Consider the following 10,712-nt stretch of genomic DNA (forward strand, 5'->3'; position numbering starts at 1 on the left):
CCCCCCGCCGGGGGTTTTCGCTACCCGGTAGATTTCGATTTCCATGAAAATCGCGCACCCACTCGCTCGCACGCGCGCGCGCGCAGCGAGGCGCGTATGTTTTCGACGACGATATTCTTCGGGCCCGCAATTTGTGCGCTTCTAAATGCGGAGGATGCGCTGATGAGATAAATATTCACGGGGTTCCGGGATTGATTCTTCTCGCCGGAGACCAGATTAGCGCGATTCTCCGCGAGCTCCGCTGCGAGACTTAATAGTTTCCAGATAGAAAGACAAAGAGGAGAATGAGAAAGATAGAGATAGAGAGGAATAGAGTGGGAGGGGAAAGTTCAACGTTTCTCCCTAAATTATCAATGAGATGGATTCTTTCGCAACGACGCTATAAATTTGCGAGCGCTTAAAAGCTTCGGCCTGAAAGTTTAACGATTTCTGCCGAGCGGCGCTCCGCAATCAACAATCATTTATTCTCCCCTCGAGAACTCCGCGGAGAATCTTCCTTCCTCGTTCTCTCCTTCTCTCTCTCTCTCTCTCTCTCGCGAACGTGAATCGACCGATTGCTTCCCGAGATTTCACGCGCCGACTTCGGGAACGATCGATCAATTGACATTCACCGGCCGGATTAATCTGCGGTTCGAAACGAGTCGCCGGTCGAGTCCGTCGACGAAAACTTGGCGCATAAATACTTCCTCCCCGATTGTGGTCCGAATCTTCGCAACGAGACGAGTCCGCCGGCCGACGATCGGCTGAATGGGAGGCTACACGATCATTCAGACCGAGATGTTAACCCGAAACGACGCACTTCACGCGTCGGAAGATCGCCGCACCAGCGGTAAGATGTGCAGCCGTCGTTCGGAAATCGATCCCCCTTGAGCGGGCATGTGCCGATATGTTTTGGCCGGACGCGAATCCTAGCGATCATTCTTCCTCTTTTCCGCCCCCTCCCGCCCTACCGCCTTTTCCTTCTCTCCCTCACATCACTGCAGGCGTGATCGTTAATTTCCACAAAGTCGCTTCGACTGCGCGCTCAGCCTCGGTATTTCTCCGATCCTCTGAAATATTTCGTTGGATCCGCTCGCATGTCCTCGTTCACGAGAACGACACGTTGCTGGAAGCCACCGGGAAGCAGGGGGGATCGACTTGTCGGCAAGTCCTCCTCCGCCGGTCTCGAGGTTTAGAGCGGCGAAGGGACCATGCGAATATTCCCTACGCTCGCTCTCCGCACCGGCGGTCTCAAGAACCAGCGAAGGGACCGTTTCTCCACCGCTCGCTGAGGCGCTCGCGAGGAACACGCCGAGGACGGCCTGTTCTTCAGCGTCATACCCGAGCCCTACGGCGCGCACGAGACCGCCCGCCCGTCCGGTCGCCTCTTCACTTTCGGCCACGCAGGGCGGCACTTTCCCCTCGCGTCGTCCTCAACGCCCTTATCGTTCTGACATCGCGCCTCCCCCCTCTCCCCCATGAGACTCCCTCTCGGCACGTACCGCGGCACCGGCGATACTCACGGCTCCTGGTGCATCGGTCGCTCGCTCGCGACGACGAAGACGGTGTTGCGTTCCGCGAGAGCTTCCCGAGTTGTAGCAGGTAGTAGCTTCAGCAGCCGGGGGATCTCGGTCGCGTTCCCTTCGCCGTTGCGCGGCCGTGCGTGCGCGCGATCGAAGGGCTCTACGCGGCCCGACCGCCTGCTACCCTTTACGTGATCCTGTGGTTCCTCAGGGAGACCGGCATCCCGGCGGCGGCGGTGGTACACGCAGCCCGATCTTGGCCTCGCGGGCCTCGTCGACGCAGGCCGTCGTTTACTTTCAACATTTATTTCGCTCGATCGGTGGACAGCGAAAGAGGGAGAGAGAGAGAGAGAGAGAGAGAGAGAGAGAGAGAGTGAGAAAGGGTACGAGAGAGAGAGAGAGAGAGGCGAGGGCGAGAGGAATTGACGTCGGTAAGGCCGATCGCTGCCCCTAAACTGCCTACTACTAGGCGGTCCCGCAGTGGTCCACCTACGCGACGCTTTTATCGATTATCAGGACATCGGGAAAAGGGAATCCCGATCGATTCTCGCCGATCCGCTGACATTCTCTCCGCCCGGTCTCTCTCGAGCCTCTCTCGGTCTCTTTCGGTCTTCTCTGTCCTCTCCCTCTTTCTCGCTCTCGGTGTTTGTCAACAAGGAATTTTCGGCGGCGCCGCCGCTGCCGCCGCCGCCGCCACGGATCGCCGATCGAAATCACGCGTTCCCCGCGGCGACGTTCTCCCGCTCCCTCGCTCCGCAACGGCGTCCCGATGTTCCTCTGCCTTCTCCTGGGCCGCGACGGGCAGGGAACGGATCGTTTCCGCTTTCAAAGGGACCGACGCACACACATACACACACACACACACACTCACGCACGCACGCAGTGTATAAACGCGAGAGGGAGAGACGGCACACACTCGCGATTATTCACCGGCGATCGACAAACTCGCCCCCGCTGCTCCTTCCGCGGAAAGGGAAGGCACCCCTTCGTCGTGGCACGTCGGAGCACACTGCGAACACCGGTTCTCCCGCCGAGATATCACACTGCACGGCTCGCCGATCGGAGCCGCTACGGGAGCGTTATCCGTCCTCGCGTCTCTTCGTCGTTATCGTCGTCGGCGGTGACGACGGCGGCGAACGTCGCGCGCGGTGTGTTTACGCTCTCTCCTCGTTTCAGTGTTTCCTCTCGCGAAAAATCGTGAAACTACGCTTTCGCGAAGGCAGACCACTGTCGCGCTAACCGGGAACGCGGCGACCCTCTTTCCGCGAAGGGGTTGCGCCTCCGCCTTCGTGCGGTTCTCCTCGGCGGGATGGCACACGCAAGAGAGCACGGTGTGTGTGGAACTCGGGTAGGCCTGACCTAGCCCAACGCGACTCGGCTTGGCTCCTCTCGTCCTCCTCCTCCTCCACCTCCTCCTCCTCCTCCTCTTGCGTCGGTATTGGTCGGCGGATATACGTCGGTCTCCCTTCCGCTTCCGTCGGTCTCTCTTTCTCTCTCTCCTCTGGCTCTCTCTCTCCCTTTCTCACTCCCTCCCTCCTGCCTTCTCTCTTTCTCACGCTCTCGCTCTCTTTCTCTCTTTCTGACGCACGCGGACGCGGTGGTGCGCCCGCAAAGCTGCCAGACCAGAGCAGAGGTGGTGCATTTCTCTGCGCTGCGCTTTCGATCGACCCGTTGCCGGAGGTTTCCTCTCTCTCTCTGTCTGTCCCCCTTTCTCTCGCTCCCTCCCCTCTCTGTCTGTCTTCCTCGGCAGCGCGAGTCCTCCCGTTCCTCTCCCTCGGTGCGTCTCGCTTCACTCTGTACGCTACTCTCCATCCCCGTTCACCAGCCCCCCCCCTCCCCGGGGGCGCACTACCACCCCGCCCGCCGCTTTCTCCCTTTCTCCGGTCGTCGCAGTGCTTGTTTGCTCGTCCCTTCGTCTGTCGTCGATGACGACAGCAAGCATGCGCCGATCGAGACCGAAGTTTAATTCTTCNTCCTCTTCCTCCTCCTCAACCCCTCCCGTTCTCTCGTGCATTTCCCTCGTGCGTCCTCGTCTCGCCGTTTATCGCTTTCCACCCTCCTCGTCTCTCTCGCCGTTAACCCCCGTCAACCCCTGACGGCCGCTTCGACGCGCGTGCAACCGACCAACCCCCCCCCTCCCCGGGGGCGCACTACCACCCCGCCCGCCGCTTTCTCCCTTTCTCCGGTCGTCGCAGTGCTTGTTTGCTCGTCCCTTCGTCTGTCGTCGATGACGACAGCAAGCATGCGCCGATCGAGACCGAAGTTTAATTCTTCGGATAACTTCTTGCGATTATGAGGCGCCGTGCCGGGTGGAAAAGTTCCACCGCCGAGAGTTCGGTTAGTCGGACGACGGGGGTCGGTGTCCTTGGAAATATTCTCTCGCGAGCTTCGAAAATATAATGCCCTTTCCTTACCAACAATGCGCCTTGGTGATTTCGGTTAGTCGATGCGTCAGCGCGACACCTGATTCGATATCCGTAAATTGCGAAAAGCTGGAGCTTTCGTCGGGCCATCAATTATACATTTTTATTCCCGATCCGGATTAGCAGACCTGTGTATTAATAGTCGTGATTTGAAACGTGTCTCACGTGATATCTGAAATTAAAGTCGGGTCTGAGATTTCCAGTTAAACATAATGATATACACGTGACATTATATTTGTAATCGTGATCCGACGTGGAAAATTCACATCCAACTCTAACCTCGGATATCATCTCACGTGAGACACGTTTCGAGTAACACTGATTAATACACGGGCCTTTGGCTCGTATTAATAATCGTCACTTGAAATTTGCCTCACGTGGGAGATATTCAGATTAGAATTTAGTTAGACTTGAGATTTTATTTACGAATCAAATATATAATATATACGATATTACATTTGTAAGCGTGATTCAGCTAAAAGATTCACATCTAAATTTACATCCGAGTATCTCACAGCTGAGGGAAATTTCAACCAACGACTATTAATACTGATGCAAATTCAAATTTAACTATTTCATATAAAACAACAGTCAAATCACGACTATTAATACAAACCCTCGACGTTGTTTTTAACTCGCGATCGTCGAACGTGATATTTCGATGTTGTTTCGAACGAACCTTGCGTACCTTATCCCATCCGTCTATCGATCTCATCTTTTTCTCTGCCATTGTCACTGGTAACGAGACTTGCGCATCTTCCACGCTGGAAAAGGTATTCGCGATTCGAAAAATTCCACTCGCTCGCTTTCGTCTAGCCTGCACCACTATTTACATCCCGCGCTACTCTCTGTTTTTCTTCGCCCTCCTCCCTCTCTTGCACTCCATTTCTCTTTATCCGTCGCCCTCTTGTAACCCCTTCACGGGGACGTGCGTTTAACCTCCCCGCCTCGGTCCCACCCCTCCAGCCATCTATTCTCATTCACGACTTGGCGCATGAGGCGGCCGGCCACGTTCGACGCGCGTACCAATGCAAATCAGTGGGCATCGTTGTATTTCAAATTTCCGATTTCCGACCCCCGACCATTTCCTCATACTAAACGATTTCGAGTGTCCGCGATCGATACACGAGCAACCCGGTAGCACTTGAGGTCCATTTGACTTGAGATCCCATCAGATACTATTTTTTTCCCGTGTAATAATTTATGAACTCACTCGATATAATCGGAAACATCTTGAGTGTTAGTTAACTGTTATCAAATATCCGTTAACATGTTGACATTCTAGGTGTTAGCTTTTATAAGAACTCTGTCATCCGTCTGTGGGTGGCAATTTTACTTAATACCTTATATATTTATTATACTTTTCAGGATTTTCAGGATTAGCAATGATTTTACTAGACATTTAGAAGAATGTCGTCAATACATTGTGTCATTCATAAATGAATGATGCTGATCTAGTTTTATTCACACACGAGTGACCCAAATTTTCACCTTGGAAGGAGTTTAATATCGCAAGGTTGATGAAATCATTAATATAAGACGATATATGGCGATTAAATGATGACAATTGAGGAAAAAGTCGCATTACATAAATTTTATAGTGAACATTACCCTGTATGCGACGTGTCAACACAACGAGAACCGAGAATTCGTTTCCGGTGGGACTCGCACGTGAATTCAGCGCGACAGTCAGCCCGTTGAATAAAATCCAAACTCAATAAACGTCATTCTAAATATATCTACACACGCAATGTCTCGCAATCGCGCGACCCCCGCGAGCGATGAGAGAGAGAGAGGAAGAGAGCGAGAGCGAGCGTTTCGCGACGATTCGACATTCGCGGGCCCGACGAATGAGATCGGTCGGTCCGCGGCGCATCGAGAGAGGCCACGTAATTTATTTCCGAATTATACGGAGGCAACGAACGGTACACAACGCGCTGTCGGCGCGCTCGCGCCCACCGGCGTGCGTATAAATCCACGTTGGTTTTTTGCGCGTCACCGGGTACGTGGAATCCGACTGGCCCAGACCCTGGCCCAGAGTCACGGCCATTCGAGATCGGTAACCCCGTTCACTTCGGCCTAGCGAGCGAGCGAGCGAGCCGGTGAACGAGCGAACGCTCGTAAGCGCGAGAGCGTGCGACGAGATCCTTCCGACGAGTCGCCGCGAGATTAGTCGACAGGACCGCCGCCGACACTTCGTACGCGCGACAGGGGTCGTCGAACCCTCGAACAACTCGTGTATCCTAATCCGCGAATAAGGGAGAAAGAACGAGCGATTGGGAAAGAGAAACGGATAGAGAGAGAGAGAGGGAGAGAGAGAGAAAGAAATATAGTAATTTTCGGGAATAATATCCTTTTTCTCATTTTAATCATAAAAATGGTCAAGTGAACTATCTTTCTAGTAAGTGTTATTTTCATGTCAGTGATAATAACTTCACCTGTATGTTACTACTATAATTTCTGTGGTTAAAATAGTAAAAGGATATTGTTGTCTTCGAAAATAACTATATTCTTCTCGCAGTGAAGAGAGAGAGAAAGAGAGACCCCGGCAGATTTTTATTAGCTTCAGTAGCTACATTACAAAAAATATACAGAATAAATTCATATAATAAAATATATATAGTAAATACATATAATAAAGTAATATATAAAATATATATGATAATATTAATATTATTTAGCCCCTATAAATTATTGCACATCCCCTGTACGCTTTCTCTTCCTAATATATTACGTTAGTATCTTCTAAATCTTTGCTCCCTCTTTATTTCATTAGAAAAGTTGTTATATATTTAGAGTTCATCATGTAATAACATTTCCTGTTCTTTGTTACTCCTACATCTATTTATCTATATGTATATTATCTCTCTGTCTCGTATTTATTGCGCCTTCTTCATATTACACTAATTATATCTTATTAAACAAATAATTTAGACAAATTCCATTTATATTATTTTTATGCAGAGAAAGACCGGTCGATGATTGTATCGCGCGAGATTACGTGAGCGATCCTCTGGAAGGGGGGGAGGGGCTCGAATTTGATCTTCGCGAATTTTCCGCCGCGAAAGTGACGGAATCGCGAGGCGGGTGGTCCTCGGATCTCTCCTTGTGCGAATATTGCAATTACGTCACGTGTCCGCTCATACGTACGCGAGGACGTATACGCGCTGATGGAACTCTCAGATGGAAACTCCGAGGACAATGAAACGTGACGTAGTAGCGCGTGTATTTTTTCCTTTCGCACGATGATACACACAGCGCGCGGACGTTGCTCGGCGATTATCTCTCACCTCGCTGCATGCGAGCCGTATTTGCGTCCGCGAAAGAACAGCGATTTTCAGCGGCGACGAGTGAGAGAGAGAGAGAGAGAGAGAGAGAGGAGAACGAGCGGGACCGAGGAACGGGGGATGCAGCGCATATTTACCGCGGGACGATTTAACAGCGCGATACGCGCGCTCGCTGTAATTCACCTCGCATTGTTCCCGATATTAATAGAATATCTGGCCGCGGGTGATTTATTCGTAATTTTATCGAAAACGCCCACTCTCGGAGCCCGCATATAGAATTTCATTTACGGGCCGAACCTTTTATTTTTCTCTCTCTCTCTCCCTCCCTCCCTCTCTCCCCCTCTTTCTCCGATAGCGCTCCGCGACGCGTGTATTTTATCCTGACCTTTCATCGCGAAATTTACATTTGACCGATCGTTAAATCGCGGCGACGCGCCGCTCGATAAAATTCATCGCGCTGCTCCGCCGAGAGAGAATTAATTCGCGTTCACCGGGGGATAGGGTGGAGGGCGAACGCACCCTCTCGATTATTCCTTCTTTCGCGACATGCAGCGTAGAGACGAAGAGTTGTCTCTCTCCCTCCTTCCCTCTCTTTTTTCGCTCTCTCTCTCTCTCACTCTTGAAAAGAAAGTAAACGAACAAGAAGGAAGAAAAGGAGAGAGGAATGTAGGGCTGCGCGCCGATAAAATGTGTCATTCACGCACATACACAGCGCGACGACGTCCGTGACTACGTGTGACTTCACCGAACGGGTCTCCTCGTATACTACGCCCGCGATTACGGCTGCGAAGCCGTTGACCTCCTCTCCTGCTCTGCGCTGGCCCGTTGGGGAAGGAGGATAGCGCATGAGGAGAAGAGAGAGAGAGAGAGAGAGAGAAATGGAGAGAGAAGTGGGGATGAAAGAGGAGCGGGTGACGAAATTTCGGCGTCGGTCGAATGCGCGACCGTGCGATCACGCCGAATTTCACTTTTCGAAGAAGGAAGGAAGGAAGGTGCGTAGGAAGGTGGGTAGGTAGATGCACTACGACGGTAAGTGGCGAGGCGAAGCGAGGCGAGACGAGCGGCGGCGCGCGCTTCGCGAAGCGCGCCGCTCCGGCGATTTCCACGACGGCGGCCTGGCTTAGCCTAGGCGGTCCCGCCTAGCGAAAGAAGTTTCCGCGTGAATCGCCGACGACTACTAACCCAGATACGTTCTCGCCGGGTCGTCGATCTTTTCCCTCCTCGCCTCGGGAGAACGACTCTGTGTGTACCAGATATATTAATTTCCTACGGTGTGTACGCGACCGCTTCTTGCGCACGCGAATCCAACAGCGTCGCTCGCTCGCGAACTCTCGGAATAGTTCGTTTTCTGTAGGTCAGCACTCTCGCGGATTCCCGGCGGAGTCCCGGGAATATCTCTCTCGAGAGCGGCGCGCGCGGAGAGTCGTCCGAGATCGCGCGCGACGCATCTGAGTTATCGGGGAGCTATCCGGAGGAGAAGGATTCGTCGCGTGACATTATTCATTGAGAAATCAACCGCGCGCGCGGTTCGACGACCCCGCCGAGCCGTCGTCCTCCATTCTCTGCCCGTCTTCTGCGCAAATTAAAAATCCCTTGAAATGTTAACCGACCGAATTGATATATATATAAATCGAATATATCAATTCGGTATATATATGTGTGTGTGTGTGTGTGTGTGTGTACATATAATAGCGAGCATTGAAATTAAATTGAATCCGTAAAAAGAAATTCGCCGAAAGCGAATATTCACCGGCGAATTTGTACGGAGAGTTTTTAACGGTTCGCGTTATTAAATGGAAATAAAATTTGTTCGGCAGCAGAGCGAGACAGAAAGGGAGATAGAGAGAGGAGATGACATTTGTACCGTTTCCCGGTTAAAAATGATTCCCTCCGGGATACATGAGAGACAGATAGAGAGAAAAAGCGAAGGAGGGGGAGGGGAGGACGCGCAAAGCACGTTGAGACGAAAGAGTTCATCCTCGTCGATTCTAAAGTGTCCGATTTATCCCGACGCGATTAGACGCGGAGTGTTTCATTCAGAGCCGCCGACGTCGGTTTATCCGATATCTCCCCGTGGCTTCTCATTCAAGCGTCCGCGGGATTCGAGTCTCCCCCCCCCCCTTCTCTCTTCTCGCTCTAAAAATGCCCAATAGGGTATCGATTTTCCGATCAGTAGAGGAGAGGGGAGTCGAGTGGAAGCCGCGTCGACACGTACATACGTGTGTGTGTGTGTGTCGCTCGTCGGGGAGCCGCGCAAAAAAGCGCGGAAAATCGGCGACGTGTCGCGCGGGCGTTCGCGCTCTCACGTCACCGCATCGGTTTCTAATCAGACGCGTAACAGCGGCTGCGGGATAGAAAACCGAATGTGAACCGGAAATGTCGTTTCCATGGAACCCATTCGGATCGAAGCAAGCGTACTTCGTCCTTCCCGCCCCCTCCCGCCGGCCGTCCTCCGCCACCCCAGGCCGATCGGCTGCACGGTAACCCCCGCGCGCGCGCTCGTAACTGTTACTTTAGAGTATATAACGGACCGTCCGTTGCGAGCACGCGCGTCGCGCGTGTACATGCACGCACACGTGAGCGCGCGCGCGCGTGTGTTTATCAAGCGTGGATCGCGTGTGCGTGAAGATCGCGACGAATAACGGGGAGAAATTTGTTTGCCGCGTCCGAGACGCGTTCCGGGAGGGCCCGAGCGCAGCCGAATCCACCACACTCGTCGCTCTCGTGATATTCCAGCTCGGGGACGAACGGTTTTTCTTTTTTTTTTTCGTTTTTCGAAAACACGTCTGAAATTGCGAGAGGCGCGCGCGGTTTCGGTAACGCGTTCGGTTTCAGCGGAGAGGACTGTTTACGGGAGCGAATGACCCATTTTCTCCGCACGGCGAAACTTTGTAATATCGCGGATCCCCGATGCCTTCCCTAATTCTTTCTCCGGCTCGCTGTGATGCAATATCGCTCTTCGTTACCATCGATTCTACGCTGAGAGAATTTCTCCGGGGGATATTACATTCATAAAATCGAAAGGCGCAACGTCGGCCGGTGATGAGCTTATTGTTCGAAATATTTGCAGGGAATGTGGATGATTATCTTTGTCAAGTTGCGAGACAGTTGCAACGTCGTCGGTTTGAAGGGACTTTTAAAACAAGGGGGAATCGTGCGACCGTCCTCACGATTCTCGTTCGTTCCGAAGCACATCGAAAAGGAACGCATTGCGAGCTTTTCGCCAACGAGCCGTGCGGTGAATTTCTGTACTATTAGGTTAAAAGGTTATCGGAATAGACCACCAATTAATTTCTGCGATATATAAATTCTGGTTTCTGTACGAATATATTTCGGCTGCGCGGCGCACTGTGTGTTATTCAACAAAAATTCCCTCCATATATAAATCGTGTATTTTTTATACATTACAGGCTATATTCGAGGCAATTACTGCAAATGTGTCGTTGCGTTGATTAAAACGTCGAAATATCGAAACGATATTCGGGATATCTGCGATTGCG

The 10,712-nt window shown here is 52.0% G+C and overlaps 1 protein-coding gene across 1 annotated transcript in view; it reads right to left on the bottom strand.

Annotated features, from left to right (window-relative positions):
- The window catches only part of LOC106740637 (PR domain zinc finger protein 1), a 23,843-nt gene extending 22,041 nt beyond the window's left edge, over window positions 1-1,802 (bottom strand). Inside the window, exon 1 of the mRNA XM_014611874.1 lies at window positions 1,503-1,802. The gene's annotated coding sequence lies outside the window, so the exon portion shown is untranslated. The remainder of the gene's footprint in view (window positions 1-1,502) is intronic.
- Between the last annotated feature and the right edge of the window lie 8,910 nt (window positions 1,803-10,712).

This window comes from Dinoponera quadriceps, unplaced genomic scaffold (genome assembly GCF_001313825.1).
Source record: "Dinoponera quadriceps isolate SergipeBrazil2010 unplaced genomic scaffold, ASM131382v1 scaffold278, whole genome shotgun sequence".
NCBI classification, from domain to species: domain Eukaryota; kingdom Metazoa; phylum Arthropoda; class Insecta; order Hymenoptera; family Formicidae; genus Dinoponera; species Dinoponera quadriceps.